At 35.9% G+C, this 21,007-nt stretch overlaps 1 protein-coding gene across 1 annotated transcript in view; it reads right to left on the reverse strand.

Annotated features, from left to right (window-relative positions):
- Nucleotides 1–21,007, reverse strand: part of ZNF804B (zinc finger protein 804B) — a gene marked incomplete at its 3' end in the record, with an annotated part of 469,887 nt that overhangs the window by 315,487 nt on the left and 133,393 nt on the right. The gene's annotated exons all lie outside the window — the stretch shown is intronic.

Consider the following 21,007-nt stretch of genomic DNA (forward strand, 5'->3'; position numbering starts at 1 on the left):
GAAAGAGAAAGAGAGAGGGAGGGAGGGAGGGAGAAAGTTCAAACTCTCAGGAGGATTAAAGTCTTGAAATCATAATTAGTTGAATCAACTTCCATATAGAAAAGAACAAATTTTAAAATAATTTTCATAAAATATATATAATAAAAACATATGATCATATAGTAACTCTATTTTTAGTTTTTAAAGGAACCTCCATACTGTTCTCCATAGTGACTGTATCAATTTACATTCCCACCAACAGTGTAGGAGGGTTTCCTTTTCTCCACACCTTCTCCAACATTTATTGTTTGCAGATTTTTTTTTTTGTAGATTTTTTGATGATGTCCATTCTGACTGGTGTGAGATGATACCTTATTGTAGTTTTGATTTGAATTCCTCTAATAATTGGTGATGTTGAGAATCTTTTCATGTGATTTTTGGCCATCTGCATGTCTTCTTTAGAGAAGTGGCTATTCAGATCTTCTGCCCATTTTTTGATTGGGTTGTTTGTTTTTTGATATTGAGCTACATGAGCTGTTTGCATATTTTGGAGATTAATCTACTGTTGGTTGCTTCATTTGCACATATTTTCTCCCATACTGTGGGCTGTCATTTCATTTTGTTTATGGTTTCCTTTGCTGTGCAAAGGCTTTTGGGCACATATCCGGAGAAAACCATAATTCGAAAAGATACAGGCACCCCATTGTTCAGTGCAACACTATTTACTGTATAATAGCCAGGTCATGGAAGCAACCTAATGGCCCATCGACAGATGAATGGATAAAGAAGATGTGGTACATATATACAATGGAATATTACTCAGCCATAAAAATGAATGAAATAATGCCATTTGCAGTGATATGGAGGAACGTAGAGATTGTCATACTGAGTGAAGTCAGACAGAGAAAGACAAATATCCTATGATATCACTTATATGTGGAAATCTAAAAAAATGGTACAAATAAACTTACCTACAAAACAGAAATAGAGTCACAGATGTAGAAAACAAACATGGTTACCAAGGGGGAAAGGGGTAGGGGAGGGATAAATTGGGAGATTGGGATTGATGTATACACACTACCTTATATAAAATAGATAACCAATAAGAACCTACTGTGTAGGACAGGGAACTCTACTCAGTACTCTATAATGACCTATATGGGAAAAGAATCTAAAAAAGAGCGGAGACTAGATATAGATATAGATATAGATAATTGATTCCCTTTGCTGTAAAGCAGAAACAAACACAACACTGTAAATCAACTATATTCTAATAAAAATCAATGAAAATAATACAAAACTGGAGTGAATGAATACGTATTTGTTTTTTCCCTTTTCTTTCTGGGAAGCATCAATAGTTCTGGAAAAAAAATAATGTTAATCACAGTCTAATCTTTTTTTCACATGGTTCAATTGATCAAGTATGGCAAAGTGTTTTGATTTTGTTAAAATTCAAAACAAATTTATAAACGGATAACAGATTACTCTTCTGTTTATTCACTCACTAATTCATTCAACAAATATTTACTGAGCATTAACTAGATTCCAGACAAGTTAAAAAGTTTAGAGATGATGATGAGCAAAACTCAACTCAACTCTTGATTATGTGGAGCTTATAATCAGATACAGAATATAGAAAATCATATAATACTTATAAAATTATAACTGCAATCACATCTACTAAGAAGCTTATGCCAGATTACATGAGGGAGCCCTCTCCTCATCTTTGTTTTCAAGAGGAATTGACATTTAACATAGTATTAAAGATTCATAAAATTTCTTTCTATGATGGTGGGATGGCATTCCTTTATGCTCTGCCTATATCATTATCTAAATAATAAAGTAAGCAGCCTTGCACAACAGTTAAACCATAGACTCTAGTGAATTCAAGAAACAGTAACAGGGGCCTCCCTGGTGGCGCAGTGGTTGAGAGTCCGCCTGCCGATGCAGGGGATACGGGTTCGTGCCCCGGTCTGGGAGGATCCCATATGCCGCGGAGCGGCTGGGCCCGTGAGCCATGGCCGCTGGGCCTGCGCATCCGGAGCCTGTGCTCCGCAACGGGAGAGGCCACAACAGTGAGAGGCCCGCATACCGCCAAAAAAAAAAAAGAAAAAAAAAAAAAAAAAAAAGAAACAGTAACAGCAATCCCACTTTTAGAGACACATAAAATCTTTGTGCTGAAACACTGAACTTGTCTCAAATATAAATACTAATTATTTACTTCTCTGAATTATCATGCATGAATTAACCATGGATTTGATTTTATGGCCTTCATGCCTGAATTTAGATCTTGTAGGCTAAAATTAGAATTATTTTATGAGTAACTTTAAGTCTTATGGCAAGAAGCATTTTTCCCAGGGAAGTTTATCCTGTAAATGCAATTCTTACAACAAGAGCACCAATAAACTGACTTACTGAGGCAAAACACATACATCAAATTCCGCTGAGCCAGTGACAAAGTAGACAGGTATGTAGAAACCATAGATTTATAAATGTTATTGGTTCAATTCTTAAGCTATTGATCAAGAAGAGAAAGCCAATGTAATGGCCAGTGATGGCTGGACTGTATTATCTACTGATGACAGGAAGGACATTTTCTTGTAGGGAAAAAGCCTTGGATAACTCTCTATATTATTTCAGCACTTGCAGTATAATCTAATAGGTATAGTTATAAAATAAAGGAACACCTCTCTGATTCTCGGTGGTGTTAAGAAGAAGATTCTATAACCCTTAATTTATTTGATGAATCATTGATGCTGGAAGCATCAAAACTTTTCCCTTTCCTGGTGAATACTCTCTTCAACAGTCCAGAAAATGTCAGCACACCAAGCCATTAACACTCCCTCTCTCTCTCTCTTATCAACTATCACGAAACATAGTGTCTTAATTCACCCGTGCATACACATTCAATAATTCTCTTTAATGGTAATAAAAGTTCAAAACATGAGTCATAAAGTTAATTCAAGAGACACGAATTGAAGCACTTTTCAAATACAATCTGAGACTTGTTTTGGAGCAAGTCTCAGATTTATATTTAGATACTTGTTCAAGTAGAAAATATGACTTTTTAAAGATATAATTTTCTTGCCAGCAATCTCTCTGTCTTAGAGAGGATCAAACAGGTTGCCTTTTACATTGTCACAATGTTAGTTGGCTATTTGTGATGAAATCTGAAACAGAAACACTTTCCATCTCTTCTCAAAGATGTTAGAGTACACTTATCAAATGTCAATATTGCTGACAGCTGTGTCCCAGCAGACAATCAAGTAAATTTCTCTTCTCACTGCATTTTTAAATGTGATTTAAAACTTGAGACATTATGACAAAATATCAAAAGAGAAACTTTAAAAAAATATAAGTAATATTAAATGTTGTTACAACTACAATTCATCTCCTAGTGAATTCTGAAACCTGACATTTTGGTCTTATGAACACTTTAAGTTCTGTAGAGAATAATAAATATGAGAAATTTAAGATTTCTGTACATTTTTACATGGCTACTCCACAACTACACTGACTATAACCCAAACATACATTTTCCTGAACCTTCTTTCTTTAAAGAGAATTTAAATTAAATGCATTTTTTTAATTGGAGAAAAAAATCTTGGATCATCAAAAGCTTGAAATGGTTTTGGAGACATAAATATACTAAGGATAGATTTATGATAATTGTGAATAAGTTGATTTTTTGGTGAATTTAAATCACTGAGAAAAGATAAATCACAAAGCTATTATATCTTGAAAATACTTAAAAATCGCCACTATAGTTATGAGAGAATTGCAATAGAATCCCTCAAATAGATTGTTTCCAAAATAGAGCTATTTTGTCAAACAATACACTTTTTTGACAAGTAGAATCCAGAAATATTTACAGCAACCCAACACTATCACAAAGAGAGAATGAGAATTTCATGTACATGGAGAAAGTGGCAGATTTTTTAAGAAAGGCCTGAACATCAAGTGTCCTTTATACAAACTGTAGAAGATGTGACACAGAGCTGACAAGAAAGCAATGGTTCCATAATCCATAGCATGAATGGAAGTCAGAGGTGATAACTGGATAAAGACCTGTTGATGATCAATACTCACCTTTAGCTAAAAATCTGTTAATTAACAACATTTATGGTAAGTGTGTAAGTTTGAGACACTTCTTAACCCACAAATTAATCATTTTTTTCTTTTTCCAGGACCCTAAGTATATAGTAAAAAGTAGAATTCACTAAGAAATCTTAACTGGCTACCCCACCTCTATACAGGAGCACACTCACACCTTCCTTCTCGCCCTCCCCCATTTCCATACCTATTAGGAGGTTTGGGGTGTTGAATTTGTACTGATGGCCACAGAAAATTTTCAGCCTGAGTTTTGAATATGATCAAAGGACACTACCTAGGGACTCAATGCTATATTCAAGTTGAGAATAGGAGTCAGGAAATATGCTGAGAACTGGTAATATTAGGACTAGAACAAAAAAATTAAGTTATCACAAAATTTTATTTTTACTTGGATTTCATTCTTTATTCACTGAACTACTTATGGCAAGAATTCAATTGAATACATTGTACAAAATATGTGTCAGATGTGAACCGAACCAAAAAGGATTTGCTGGAATAACAATTAGTCAATAAAAATAACTAGGAAAACAATGATGGCAATGATAACATTCAGAGCTGTAACCAAAAAACAAAACACTTTAATGTTACAATCTGTGTTTTATCACTCATAATTGGATATTATATATCAATTTTCATCCAAATGCTTCTGATTATCTATGATTCAAGACTAAAGTCAGGCATCATGACAATTTTAATTTGAAGGGCAGAAGGAAGGGAGAGAGAAAACTTCAGAGATTACCTTGTTCACTAAAGGTAGTTCTGTCATTTTTGCTTCTTTTTTAGGGAAACACCCATGGATCTCTTCAGAAATCAAAATACAGACTAAAAATAGGACATCCTAAAAATGTGTGCCAGATGTACCTTATCTAGCGCTTTTCTCACCCCAAGGTATTTGCCAACTCCCACTTGACACATCCCAAATATTTTTAGCACTTCAAAAAGTATCTTACTTATTGCCTGCACAGCTGGTAGCTAAAAATACTTACACTGTATAATGCTACTTTATAAGTCAAAGATTGTTTTTCCTAGTATCATTTATTCAGAATATGCTTTCATAATTAGAGCTCAGGTGGAAGCAGGATGGATCAGAATGGAGAAGATCAGTGCAAGAAGCTCAAGAAACTCTCTAAACATAGGCGTAAAGTCAAGGGTCAGTGATTCTGAGACAGACAATAGATTGTGTAAATCTAAAGGAAGGTATCAAAAGTTAAGACCATTCTACAAGAATGAAGAGGCTGATAGGACTCATTAGCTAAATTTCCACAAGAATTCTAATGACTGCACTATGTATTGCAGCCAGAGTGGACCTAGCAGCTTGGAAATGTAAAGATGGGCAATGATAACACTGACGAGGTCTCGCAGGCAATATTAGGGATACAGTCATGGATAAATTGAGGTTCCAGAAGAGAAAATATAGGCTTGTGCAAGAATGATTCACAAAATAATTCAGTCATGAGAAGAATTAAGCAGGTAGAGCAAAAATTTTAATGTATGTTAATTCAAGGACAAGGTTCAGACAAGGTACACTTCCTATTACTGTAAATGAAGAGGTAATGAGAATATGATTGTGAAACTGACAAAGGGGCAAAAGTTACCAGGACATATGCATGTTTCAAAGTGAAGTGGTGATCACTTGGGAAAAGGCTAGAAACTAATTACTGGAAACTGTGATGTCTAGATCAGAAAGAGACCCGGGGAGAGGGGAGAGGGGAGAAGGGAGAGGGAACAGGAGAAAAGGAGTCAGAGATATTCTGCAGTCAATGAACTTGTGTCCTGTGACAAGACTTGTCTCAAGGACTGGGATAAGATAAGGCCAATTTTCAGGCTGCCTGTAAGATAAGAAATACATAGGGTCACGGATCCAAGCAGCTCTCTCTGCATGCTTAAACTATGACTCCAAGTGAGCAAGGTGTCCTTGTACCCCCACAAAGTGATGTCTTTCATCACATGTTGAAAGCATTGAAATAAAAATCCCTCAGTTTAAGCCACAATATTGTTTTCTAGTACAAGCAATAGCCATTTGTTCCTTTACTAAGATGACTCTGCTCTTCTCAAAAATGCATCTGATTTTCTGAAACTCTTTTTTTAAAACGTCGTTATTTCTATATCTAATTTAATCAAAGTCTTTAACTGCATTTGATGCTACAGAATGAGTATTCACTCCCTCACGGCTGCTCCAATGATTGTCTTCAATGAGGCAGTTTTGAAAATTGGCTCTGACTTACCATATCTGAATTATAGGTTCTAAAAATTCTAAAAAACCCCCAAATCTGTCAATTTTGGCACTGCTTTTATGATCAGGGCACACCTGGGAGTAGAGGAACATTTCCAACAAGATCTTGAAGGACCTAGTTCCTGTCCACTAAATCCCCAGAATGTATGAGCTGCCACTCACATCTTTTGAGGACACCTGCACTTGTGTAACAAACTGCAGAGCGCTGTTTCTCTCTTTTTTTCCTGGCAAATATCTAGCCCTGATCTGTACTTTAGCAGACACTAAGACACCAGTATAAAGCAGCATGTTTAAAAAAAAATGAAGTCATAGATACAAAACATTTAGCAAAAATCACAAGTTCTATTCAATATATAAATTCAAGTTGGTGTTATCTTAGATTGGTGTTACAGGTTATTCTGAACAGGAATTAAGAAAATAACCCAGTAGCTAATATCATGTATGTGTCAACGTAGATGGGGGAGAGATGGATTAGGAAACGATAGCTAACAACTGTGGGATATGATATTACTCCCTCCACCTCCATTTGAGGCTTTGTAAAGAAATCATACGATGTGGACAATTCCTTTGATGTTCAACAAAAGAAGACCTAAACAGACATTTCTCCAAAGAAGAGATACAGATTGCCAAGAAACACATAAAAGAATGCTCAACATCATTAATCATTAGAGAAAGGAAAATCAAAACTACAGTGAGGGCTTCCCTGGTGACGCAGTGGTTGGGAGTCCGCCTGCCGGTGCGGGGGACACGGGTTCGTGCCCCGGTCCTGGAGGATCTCACGTGCCGTGGAGTGGCTGGGCCCATGGGCCATGGCCGCTGGGCCTGCGTGTCTGGAGCCTGTGCTCTGTGGCGGGAGAGGCCGTGGCAGTGAGGGGCCCGCGTACCGAAAAAAAACAAAACAAAACAAAACAAAACAAAAACTACAGTGAGATATCACCTCACACCAGTCAGAATGGCCATCATCAAAAAATCTACAAACAATAAATGCTGGAGAGGGTGTGGAGAAAAGGGAACCCTCTTGCACCGTTGGTGAGAATGTCAATTGGTACAGCCACTATGGAGAACAGTATGGAGGTTCCTTAAAAAACTAAAAATACAACTATCATATGACCCAGTAATCCCACTATTGGGCATATACCCTGAGAAAAGCATAATTCAAAAAGAGTCATGTACCACAATGTTCATTGCAGCTCTATTTACAATAGCCAGGACATGGAAGGAACCTAAGTGTCCATCGACAGATGAATGGATAAAGAAGATGTGGCACATATATAGAGTGGAATATTACTCAGCCATAAAAAGAAATGAAATTGAGCTATTTGTAGTGAGGTGGATTTTCCTAGAGTCTGTCATACAGTGTGAAGTAAGTCAGAAAGAGAAAAACAAATACCGTATGCTAACACATATATATGGAATCTAAAAAAAAAAAAAAGAAGGTCATGAAGGACCTAGGGGCAGGACAGGAATAAAGACGTAGACCTACTAGAGAATGGACTCGAGGACATGGGGAGGGGGAAGGGTAAGCTGTGACAAAGTGAGAGAGTGGCACGGACATATATACACTACTAAATGTAAAACTGATAGCTAGTGGGAAGCAGCTGCATAGCAGAGGGAGATCAGCTCGGCGCTCTGTGACCACCTAGAGGGGTGGGATAGGGAGGGTGCAAGGGAGGGAGATGCAAGAGGGAAGAGATATGGGGATATATGTATTGGTATAGCTGATTCACTTTGTTATAAAGCAGAAACTAACACACCATTGTAAAGCAATTATACTCCAATAAAGATGTTAAAAAATAAATTAATTTAATTAAATTAAAGAAGAAAAAAGAAGAAAGCAGATTAAAAGTCTGCCTCAGTTTCCCCAGACCTTCTCATTGAAACCACAGATGGTTGCCTTTTTCCTCAAGCCATGTCTGCATTAGAAGGTTTACCAGGTGCTTCAGCTTGCTGTCTGGAATGCAGTAATGAATTCCAAATTGCCACATACTGATATAATCTATTTCCTATTTGCTGCCTGCTGTGATAAACTGGTCTAAAGAATGAGGTTTCTGTTTTAAGTTTTTGGCCCAGAAAACCCATTTCTTGCCGAGACCTAACTCTAGTCTACAAGGTGGGTCCCTTAGCAACCAGCCCAGATTTTCCATCTCCTGCCTCCGATTTGACTGTGCCTCATAGGGAACATGCCACAATTGTAAAATTCACCTAGAATCATAACCTAGCCACTTACTCTGATTTCAGTCTTTTCTACTTCCAGGGCCCTCTCTTCTGTCATGTTTTGCCTTGTCTGCTGGATCAGCACCCTTGCCACTGACCCCTGACTGCTCTTAGCTAAGTTATCCCATCCTTTCTATTCTATGCATTCCATGGCCCAGCTGCTCCTGCAGGGGCCAGCTGCTGCAGCCAGATTGGTTTCCTCAGGTTCTTTGAGAAGGGCATCCAGAAATGACATTTTTCTCTTTTCTATTATCCTTGTTTTTTAAAATTCCTAGTATCCTTCATATATAGGCCAGCTCCCGTTATAATAAAATAGAGGCAAATAGAGGCAACCCAGTACTCAAATATGTGTTGTATTCAGATTGGTCATTTTTTTCCCTCAGAAATAACATTTTAATTAGTTATTATATCATATATTCAATTTATCAAGTACTAACCAAAACATTAAACTAAATTATAGGTATAGATCCCTGGTTGCATCACTAGACACTAAACGAACCATACACTTTTCCTTTTATTCATGACCCAGTGAAGGTTATGCTGTCCTCAGATGCTACAGCTGCCCTCACAACAGGGCATACTTAGGAAGGACTAAGACTCCTTGGACATAGATATCATAGAAAGCTCAGAGTCAGTGAGGATAAGACTAATATATTCCCCCAGGCATATGGTTTATGTCCAGTGGAAGAGCAGACGTGTGGTAGTGTGTCAGTCTGCTAGGGCTGCCACAACAAAATGGCACAGACTGGGTGTCTTAAACAATAGAAATTCATTCGCTGATCATTCTGGAGGCTGGAAGTTCAAAATCAAGCACTTTTGGTTTTTCCTGAGGCCTCTCTCCTTGCCTTGCAGATGATCATCATCTCATTATGGCCTCTTCCTCTGAGAGCACACATTCCTGATGTTGCTATGTGTATACAGATTTCCTCTTCTTATAAGGACACCAGGCAGGATGGGTTAAAGCCCAACTTTAACTTAATCGCCTCTTTAAAAACCTTATCTTGGGCTTCCCTGGTGGCGCAGTGGTTGAGAGTCTGCCTGCCGATGCAGGGAACACGGGTTCGTGCCCTGGTCCAGGAAGACCCCACATGCTGCGGAGCATCTGGGCCCGTGAGCCATGGCCGCTGAGCCTGCGCGTCCGGAGCCTGTGCTCCACAATGGAGAGGCCACAACAGTGAGAGGCCCGTGTACCGCAAAAACAAAACAAAACAAAACAAAACAAACCTTATCTTCAAATAGGGTCACATTCTGAGGTGCTGAGAGTTAGAACTTGACCATACGGACTTAGGAAGGACATGATTCAGCCCACAACAGGTAGGAAGCACCAATCTCCTCACTGGTGGCAGAGGCTCTAGAATGGTACATATGCTTACCTACATAATTATTGCCAACAACTTTACTGGTGTGAGACTTAGGAGTAGTAAATAAATAATAGTTCATTGGCAGATCATTGGGAACTAATACTAAGCAGTGTCTATATTACTACACACAAGTTTTGGAAGAGGAAGTGTTTTAACCAAATTTACACCCACGACAGGTCAAAAATTTTATTACAAGTTACTTGAAAGATTTCAGTGATTTGTTAACATTATAGGCACCATTAATTAAGGTGAAAATACAAGTAAATAATTTACTCATCAAATCTAAAGTATTTACTGTAAGTAAGGCAGTTTTAGATGTTGTGGGCACAGGAGTGAACAAAACAAAGACATTCCTGTTCTCATGGAGACTGTTGTATCACAGAGGAGATCATGAACAAAATGGTAGATATGTAATACGCAGTAACGAGAAATGTTATTTCTATGAATAAAAATAAAGCTGAGCATGGAATCAGAGTCAGAGTAGTGTTATTTCACTCCTGAAGAAAATGAGGGAGCCATGTGGACCCCTCATGGAAGAGCTTTGTAGGCAGAGAGTTTAGAGGGTGCAAATGTTTGGTTGCTTGGAGAATACTCAGGAAATCAGGGTGGCTGCAGGTATAAGTTGGAGGTAAAGAGGTAAGACACGATGTGACAGAGGTAGGTGGTGCCTTATTTTGAAATAACTTACAAGGAAAAAATAAATGACAAACATGCAACAAATAAATGGTTGATGTTTATATACATCAAGAGTACCTATAAGTTGATGAGAAATGTACAAACTTGCTCTACCCATTTTTGAAGAAAATCCAGCAATATCTTTTAAAAGTACATACATCCTCTGGCTCAGCAACTCAATTCTTAGATATCTACCCTAAAGTGAAAAGTGTGCCAGTTAGAAAGGTACGCTGAAACATTATTTGTAGTAGCAGAGAAAAAAAAAACAACTAGAAACAACATAAATGTGTATCGCTAGGAGAATGACTGTATAAATCATAGTACATTCAACTTAGCAAATACTATACAACTATTTAAAATGAGTTTTAAATTATTTCTGTGGACCTGGAGAAATAGCTATGATATCTTTTTTTAAAATTTTATTTATTTATTTTTTGTTGTGTTGGGTCTTTGCTGCTGTGCGCAGGCTTTCTCTAGTTGCGTCGAGTGGGGGCTACTCTTTTTTTTTTTTTTTTTGCGGTACGCAGGCCTCTCACTGTTGTGGCCTCTCCCTTTGCGGAGTACAGGCTCCAGACACGCAGGCTCAGCGGCCATGGCTCACGGGCCCAGCCGCTCCGCAGCATGTGGGATCTTCCTGGACCAGGGCACGAACCCATGTCCCCTGCATCGGCAGGCAGACTCTCAACCACTGCGCCACCAGGGAAGCCCTGGGGGCTAGTCTTCGTTGCAGTGCGCGGGCTTCTCATTGCGGTGGCTTCTCACTGCGGAGCACAGGCTCTAGGTGCGTGGGCTTCAGTAGTTGTGGCACGTGGGCTCAGTAGTTGTGGCTTGCGGGTTCTAGAGCTCAGGCTCAGTAGTTGTGGCACACGGGCTTAGTTGCTCCGCAGCATGTGGGATCCTCCCAGACCAGGGATTGAACCCGTGTCGCCTGCATTGGCAGGCGGATTCTCAACCACTGAGCCACCAGTGAAGCCCCAGCTATGATATCTTAAACATAGAAAGCAAACTTACCTGTTTTTGTAAAATAAAGATACCTCCCTTTTATCTGTGTCTATACTTATTTCTATAAGTTTGTATGAGGACAGAGTTAGGTGTGAAAAGATATATATGATGCTGATAATAATCATTACTAAGGAAAATGAGGAAAGGTGATAGAATTAATTACTATTATTTTTTAAGAGAAAAACATGTATTCAAGTGACCTTTGCACTAAATCATATCCTTTGAAGAGATTTGAGAAGGGAAGTCTTTCAGCCATATTTTCGTCTCCACAGCACCATATAACTAGGTTGAACATGTCAGTGAATTAACTATTTTGAACAAGTTAAATGAGTTACTTTGCCTTTGTTAAATGCAACCTTAATCATATAAATAAAAAAGAGAAGGGAGAGACATTACAGACTTTTCCATTTACTCCAACAGCAGAAAGAGTGAAAGACAACTGTCCAGAAGTGACCAGTGTGAATTTAATTTTTAAAATAAAACTGACCAATAAGCAGATTTTAAAATGGAAAGGGACTTGATGGGAATCTTTATCCACTGACGGGAAATTATCATGAGGCAGTCCTATGGCACAGACTCCCAAAACAACATTATAGAATTCTGTACTGGTTCTTAAGTACAAATAAACTCAGTAATGAACACTCTCTCTCAGATATCTTTATGATCAGAGCCAACTCCTGTCACCCATGAACCATAACAGAAAGCCAACATCCACCTGATCTTTGTTTTCAGCTATCAGTGATAAGAATCTAATACGCCGAGCCTTATAATTAAGAACATAAAATGATGAGAGACAGGGAAGATATGGAATATAAAATGCTTCTCTCTGAGTTATTTTGTCCACAGTAAGTACTTAATCTATTAGTAGAATTGGATGTGGTTTAAAATCATAAAGCTTTATATGTCCTTTATTGATACCCAGTGTTTTTTCTTTCCAATTATAGAAACATAAGAATAACTTGTATCTGTCTAATTTATTAGAAGGCCATAAATAGAATTTATTTTTTCCTCCAAAGCTAAGAATAACTGAAAAACCAAAGACTAAATGCAGCATTTAGTTTTGACCTTCTTAACTAATCCATTACCATTATGAAAATCAAATGATGAAAAATCTGAAAGTGAAATTAAAGAAACACTCCCATTTACCATTACAACCAAAAGAATAAAATACCTAGGAATAAACCTACCTATGGAGACAAGAGACCTGTATGCAGAAAACTATAAGATACTGATGAAAGAAATTAAAGACGATACAAACAGATGGAGAGACATACCATGTGCTTGGATTGGAATAATCAACATTGTGAAAATGACTATACTGCCCAAAGCAATCTACAGATTCAATGCAATCCCTATCAAACTTCCAATGGCATTTTTCACAGAACAAGAACAAAAAATTTCACAATTTGTATGGAAACACAAAAGACCCTGAATAGCCAACGCAATCTTCAGAAAGAAAAGCGGAACTGGAGGAATCAGGCTCCCTGACTTCAGACTACACAACAAAGCTGCAGTCATCAAGACAGTATGGTACTGGCACAAAAACAGAAATATAGATCAATGGAACAGGATAGAAAGCTCAGAGATAAACCCACGCACATATGGTCACCTTATCCTTAATAAAGGAGGCAAGAATATACAATGGAGAAAATACAGCCTCTTCAATAAGTTGTGCTGGAAAAACTGGACAGCTGCATGTAAAAGAATGAAATTAGAACACTCCTTAACAACATACACAAAACTAAATTCAAAATGGATTAAAGACCTAAATGTTAAGACCAGGCACTATAAAACTCTTAGAGGAAAACATAGGCAGAACACTCTATGACATAAGTCACAGCAAGATCCTTTTTGACACACTTCCTAGAGAAAAGGGAAATAAAAAGAAAAACAAAGAAATGGGAGCTAATGAAACTTAAAAGCTTTTGCACAGCAAAGGAAACCATAAACAAGACAATAAGACAACAGCATAAAGTTAAAGGGACAGGGGATGTCTCTTAGCTTAAATTTGATATAAAGAAAACATTTTTAAATCATTCCATCTAACTGAGAAATATGACAGCCCCCAGTAACAGGTGTTGATAAGCTTTAGCAGTGGTAAAGAATAATAGTGATAAAATGAGTTCTAAATGCACATGTCATGCTTTACTTTGGCTATTAATCTTAACAAATAGACAGACAGAAGCAGGATAGGAAAATGGACAGGGTGGGGAAATTCTGAAATCTGTTGATCCTGAAGATTTATCATAATCTACTGCCATTTCTTTCTCACTACAAACTATTCCCAGAAGGCATCATCTAAGCATGGATTCTGAACATAAGGGTCAACTTTGAATAAAATGTATTTTTTCAGAACGGTTTGCATTTTTGAAAACTTTACTATAAACCCTTCTTTATTCAGTGAAGATCAGTTAATTATATATCAGTGGAAACGAATCTCAAACAAATTTTAAAATGTTGTTACTATTAAAATAGAGCCTTATCTCCAAATTATACTTTCACTGTCATCTTGCTACATCATGTTTATTCCTAAATTTACATCTTGTTCCCTGGGAAGAAAGGTTTTCAGCAGCTAGTGTGTGATCTATTTCTTTACCTGTTATTGGGGATGCTTATGAGAATGAAAGCAGGCAGGTTCCCATGAAACAAAAGGCTCTTGATAGTAAGAGAGTCCTAATCTATGAAACTCTTTGAGTAGCTGGTCTGTGGTTTGGGATTTCTGGATATCTTCTAGGAAACAAACCTAGAATCTACGGATTTATGGAGTATGGCTCCCTAAAAATGTCAGATAAGCTATATAATTATTTGTGTATAAAATGGAGATGTTTTATTGTCTAAAACACTCCCTACTGAGTGAGGTCACCTGCACGCCTCGAACAGACACCTCTTCTATTATTTGGGGCCAGAAGGTGCATTTGATGTGAGAAGGTAGGACCTTGAGAGCTAAGTTTGGAGCCCCAGAGGCCTCCTGGATTCATCCATGTCTCTAAACTGCTTATATCTTAGAATTTATTGATAAATCTTAATACTTAACTTGACCACCCCATTGTTCGTGTTAACTCACTCTTCCTCTTCCACCAGCTCTGTTTCTCTCTCTGTCTATCCTTACTTTATCCATTTACCAGGCCTCAAGTGCCACCTATGCATCCTTCCGCCTCACACCACCCTTCTCTGAAATAACAGACTCTTAACATTGTAGAGCCAAAAGGATCTTGGAGAAAATCTAATTCAGTTTTCTCATCCAGGAGGACACATATTTCCAGAAAAATTCTGTGAGCTATGAGAATAATTTCCAAAGCAGGGCTTTTCTCATGATATTATAGCTCTTGCTATATATCTTGCTAATTACACCACTGACTTTGACAATTTATTCTCTGTTGAGTTGAATTGTCATGCAAATATTTACACATCCCATGTCTTTAGGTTACAAAGTCTTAGCAGATAGGGACAGTATCTATTTTTATTTTAATTATTCTTAGACGATTATATATCTACATTGAATTGTTCAATAATATGCACATAGATGAACAAATTAATAATTTTCTGTATCTATAAAATGGTTTTTCACTAGATTGCTTCCTATATATTTAAATCATCATCAAAGTCCCCTAGTGATTCCTATTAAGGTTCAATTTTCCAGTTTTTTCTTTCCACCTTCCACCTCCTGGATACACCACCTACACACGCTGCTTCCCAAGTAGATTCAGATTCAATAGATTGTGGTAGAGTCTGAAATTTTCTAATACCCCATGATATTCTGAGCATGAATGAGGCTTAAGAGCAAATGAATTAGATGATTCAATAAGCTTACTTCTAAGTCTAGGTTTGAGATTTGGATAATCCATTTATGGAAAAAATCATTTACAAACATGGGGGTTTATTCTACTCTACATGTGTTTATAAAATATACTTTAAGTCATGAAGATCTTCAGGTACATTGGTATTAGCAAACTTGATTTCAACTAAACTCTTGACTGGGCCTGTCCTATAGGAAATAGGTTATAAATACCATCTTTATATAATTTGCTAAGATATGTAGTAAGAAACACAATATAAATATTTATTATGTTACATTGAGGGAAAGGATTAAAATTTTTCCTAAAAAATGTGGAGTCACACTATTTTACTTTTACTTTATCTGCTATATGTAGAATCAGGAATGATTTGATCTTTGCATATCTGAACACATGTACCATATTTCCTTAAAAATGTTACTAAAACTTTGGTAAAATTATAGTTCCCTTTTTACTAGGCTCATAAGAGAAATATCTGTTTCAGTATTTCTAGACAGTTTGTTTGTTTTTATCAAGTGGGTGTAGAAAAACAGCTGATCCTGTTTCTTATTGCCATTGTTCCCTGGAGAACCAAGAGTCAAATTAAACGTTCACCTCCAGCAACGGTAAGCACTGTCACAACATGCATTTGGTTTGCTAACTTAAACTCCTTGCTTCGTTTTAATTGTTGTAACCACATTCCTGTCTCTCCTAGATTTTTTTCATGGATTTACTTTTCTCATTTAGAGGGCACAGTTTTGCAAACTGCATTGAATACTTTTTAGAATAGTACAAGATAAATAAAATTACAGTTACATGAATGCATTTATTGCTAGAGTCTATTTAATACTATATCTGAAAATAAACTTTTGATTCAATTGTCACAATGAACTGCAATCTAGCTCATTTGTCACTCAGCCCCATGGAACACTGCCTGCCCTCACCAGGCCAAAACCTGGTAATAGTGAGATGGCACATCTAGCTTGAAAGTTACCAGATGAATGTTAGTAGTAATGTTATATTAGTAGTAAAAATCTCTAACATGATTCCAATTGTGTAAAATTAAGAATATAAAACAAAGAGTTAGTTTCCTTTTGAATAACAATATACTTTTATAGACAACACTTTCTAAATTACCAGACAATTATTAAGGAGGGTCCTGACTTATGCTGATTTTTAAAAATAGTTCTACATTTTAAAGAGTTTTTTTAAACCTTCTGTACTAACTTCAGTACTTAATCTGGTTGTATTTTGGTGATCCTTAACTATGTTTGAATTGTATTTACCTAAAGTTCTTCTTTCTACATCTGTCAAGACTACCTCATAATGTGCAGGCTCAGAGCTCTTGGCTGTTGTCTCTTTTGAACTGCTTTAAAGGACAGACCTTCACCTCTGGTGGGTTCTGTACTTAACACACGGCTGACCACAAATTCAACTATTTTTTCTTCTCTACTGATCTGTGTAATGATTAGGATATAGGAGGTCATGACTGACACTCAGAATCAGGCTTTTTTTCAGAATTTAGGCTGTTAATCAGAATTATTACAATAGGGAAATCTATTATTTTTGCAGTTTTAGTAGTGCTATGATGAAGTGTACCTGGATCATAGATTCTGAGTCAATCTAGGATCAGATCTATGTGCCCACAGGAAATAAACAAGACTAAAACTACTTTCACTCAATTTGAAAATTTTAGAATCACAGATATTAAAATATAGCTACTTGTGAGTCAATATAACAAGTCTTTAAAAAATAGAACTCATTTTCCTTAGCAAAATTTTAATGTTTCATTAGAGAGTGCTTCCTTTGAAAGGGACCCAATGGATATTAAAATGTCTTGCTTTAAGAATACTATCCTTCTCATAAAGAAGATGTGGTATACACACACACACACACACACACACACACACACACACACACAATGGAATACTACTCAGCCATAAAGAAGAATGAAATAATGCCATTTGCAGCAACATGGACGCAACTAGATATTATCATACTAAGTGAAGTAAGTTAGAAAGAGAAAGACAAATACCATATGATATCACTTACATGTGGAATCTAAAATATGATGCAAATGAACCTATCTACAAAATAGAAACATAATCACAGACATAGACAACAGACTGGTGGTTGCCAAGGGGGAAAGGGTTGGGGGAGGGATGGAGTGGGAGGTGAGGGTTAGTAGATGTAAGCTTTTATATATAGAATAAATAAACAACAATGTCCTACTATATAGCACAGAGAACTATATTCAATATCTATGATAAAACATAATGGAAAAGAATATAAAAATATATATATGTATAACTGAATCACTTTGCTGTATAGCAGAAGTTAATGCAACATTGTAAATCAACAATACTTCAATTAAAAATATATTGATAAAAAAGAATACCATTTCTCTATATATGGGGTATCAGTACTCCTTTGGTCCACAGTACAACATCTTTTTCTAGTTAACGATTGAGCCTGATTTCCATTTTCCCATGCAACATTAAAATTCCCTTTCTTCTCTATTCCAGTGAATGAATGTTTCATATTACCCAATAACTAAATCCCAATTATTTTAAGATTTTCTTTTATTTTCACTATATTTCTTAGTGAACAAGTTTGCCTTAAAAATATCAACAATTTATAAGAATAAGATCTATCCAAGACTCTCCAAGCACAAAAAGAAGGATCTAGAAATACAGCTTATGCTACTTCTACAGTTATATTTAAACATGAAGCTCTAAAGTGAAACATAACATATCCAGAAATAATAAATAATATGATTCAGGATTGAAAGCTGAGCAATGTAAATTCCCTCCCCAAAATAAAGCGTTACTTTAACTAACTTGATTTTCCTAGCCCAAGTCAACTAAAAATTGTTATCCTTTCTGTTGCCTTTTGCTGAATCCCATATATTCCTTTGAAGGGTTTCAAATGCTTTCCACTCTGTATGTAAGAAATATAGTCAGAGAATTCACTACAAAAATAGATGTGCATACATCCAAGCTCACTGGGAAACACTCATTTTACCACAGAATCGGGAGACTCTATATTTTCTCACTAGCCTTAGGCATTGAAGCCGTAGAACATTTTACCAAAATAAAAAATTCATCTCGATTTATGAATATATATAACCAGTCTAGTCCCATTTGAGAAACGACTACATAATGTTTGAGAGCAGTGCAATTAATTACATTAATTTCTGAATATGAAGAGGCATGAATGACTCTCTACAAATCATTTTCCATTGTGAAATTTTAAATCTTATTGTAAATTTTATTGTAATGTGTACATTTTCTGTAAATGTTTACAATTAAAGTAAAATTCTAGACAAATAAGACACTTATTTCTCAACTCTGCTCAGCAGATAGAGCAATAACTCATGCAAAGAATCATCATGAAATTTAATGCAAAAGATGTCCCTTGAATGAACCAGCCAGTGCTGCTCCTGAATTTTGACTTGATAATAAGAAATCTAAAATCTCCTAATCATAACTGAATTAAACCCAAAAAACTGCAAATTCAACAGCTTATGTAATTCAAATATTGCAATAATTTGAAAATTTTATACTTCCTTAAAAGCACAAGGCAATGAATTCTCATGTTTCTTTAATAGGATTTATTGATCTGTGAAACTAAAACTGAGATTCCCTAGCTGCTTATCTTGTTTTTTCTAGATTACATTAGCACCGCTGCTGATGGTTTATCTTTCTGAGTTTCAAAATGCTCGAAGTGAAGAGAAATTCTATTATCTTTCCATAAGAAATCACTCTCTTTTATTACTCAAGTTTCATTACTAAGGTAGATTTTGCTGATAATAATGTCCACATATTCCTTAATTTATTTTTATTATTTCTAGGTAAATCTCAAATTAATCATTTCTTTCTTAAATGGTACTTTCCTCTCTTTTGGTTATTGACTCCACATTTCCTGATTTATCTATGTATTCTGAATAACTCAAATCTCCACAACTTCTCTGGATTTCCTTCAATTTGCTCACAACTTTCTTCTAATTAAAAAATAAAATGGAAGAAATGGCATCGGGTTTTCAGAGCAATCTTCCAGAACCACGCACGTGGCCAGAAACTACCCATGCATCCACACATCTTTTTGTATTATATCATCAAAACTTAGTACTTAGTCATCATATTTAGCCTGGCAATCTTGATGCAATTTGCAAGATTCTCAGAAAATATCTTATAATCATTGTTTTACTAAAGAAATAGTATGAGTTTATATGAGGGTTGTATAATGGGTGTCACTTTATTCTGAGAACAGAACTTTGGTCTCTTGATTCCAAAGATACACTTTAAAAAGAGGAAGCTGTTGAATCTCTCTTATTACCACTTAAATCAAATAATATGTCAGACCAAAATGTTGTACACAACTGTAAAACATCCATAACAAAAATGTTCAGCTGTATTTTCTGTAGAATCTTTATATTCTTTATTATTCTCAACATGTACAACCACAGCCTTTGTACAAATATCAACATTTTAGCAGATTCCAACAACAGCTTTACTACTACTGCAGTCAGTGTATTCAGATCATTTAAATATTAATTTTTTAAAGCATATTATACTTCAGCTAGTTCTGTCAGTTGGAGAGCCTAGCCCTGCATATTTGAACAAATAATCTTTCACTAAAAACACTAAAAACTATATTATTGAAACTCATAAATATGCACATAGCCTTAATATGAGTGATATTATATTCCTTCCAAAACCACACTGCATAATTTTCTTAAATTTTGAGTAGATGTTGGTGATTCATAATATAATATCTGTCTGAAAGTACAGAGTTTTCTGTTTTATAATGCAACAGATTAAAATGTTACTAAATAAAGGATATAATTATAACATTTCAATGTTATTATGACAGTAATAAAAGCCACAGAGAAATATGATATAATCTAACTTGTATATATTAAGTAGGTATTCCTTTAGATTTCTAAATAGTGGGAAAAAAGTCAGCAGCACATGATATTTATATCTTATTCTACTGAGTCAAAGACATAATCTTTAATTTTTCTTTGTCAAACTAAGTCTTCCAAGGTGCATGGAATCTCCAAAGTAGTTCAGTAGCAACACTATACAGTTGGGCAATTATGGTCAATTACAACCACAGGCATTGCTTTCATTACCAATATCATTATGACAGGTTATAATGTACACGACTCTCAGAAAACACCTTATAAACATTATTTTACTTAAATCCTTAAGTGTTTATGAGAATTAGTGATTATCATTCATTCACATTTACTAGGTGAGTTCAAACTGTTCAAATCTGAGCTGTCTATATCTTGACTCCACATGTGACACAACCTACACATAAAGAACCTGGGATCCAGTTCTATACATTAATTTTGAAATAAATAATGAAACACATAAACTCCATGGCCTCCTGTATTCTTCCTACAAAAGTCAAAAGGGTCTTAGAAGTCAATACAGCTCAAGAACTTCTCCCAAAAGAGTTTTCATTTTAAACGACCAATATGGTGTTTGTCAACTGAGATATTTTGCTTTCTTTATAAAATATGTATAAGATGATTTATAATCTTAAGTGTATACATTCCAAATAATTGTCATTGGAGCCATTTGAAGTATTTCTGATACCACTGATTAACTAAACCTTTTGTACTACAGGGCACAAATTTCTTTATA

The sequence above is a fragment of the Mesoplodon bidens genome (genome assembly GCF_964165515.1).
Source record: "Mesoplodon bidens genome assembly, chromosome: 9".
Lineage (NCBI taxonomy): Eukaryota > Metazoa > Chordata > Mammalia > Artiodactyla > Ziphiidae > Mesoplodon > Mesoplodon bidens.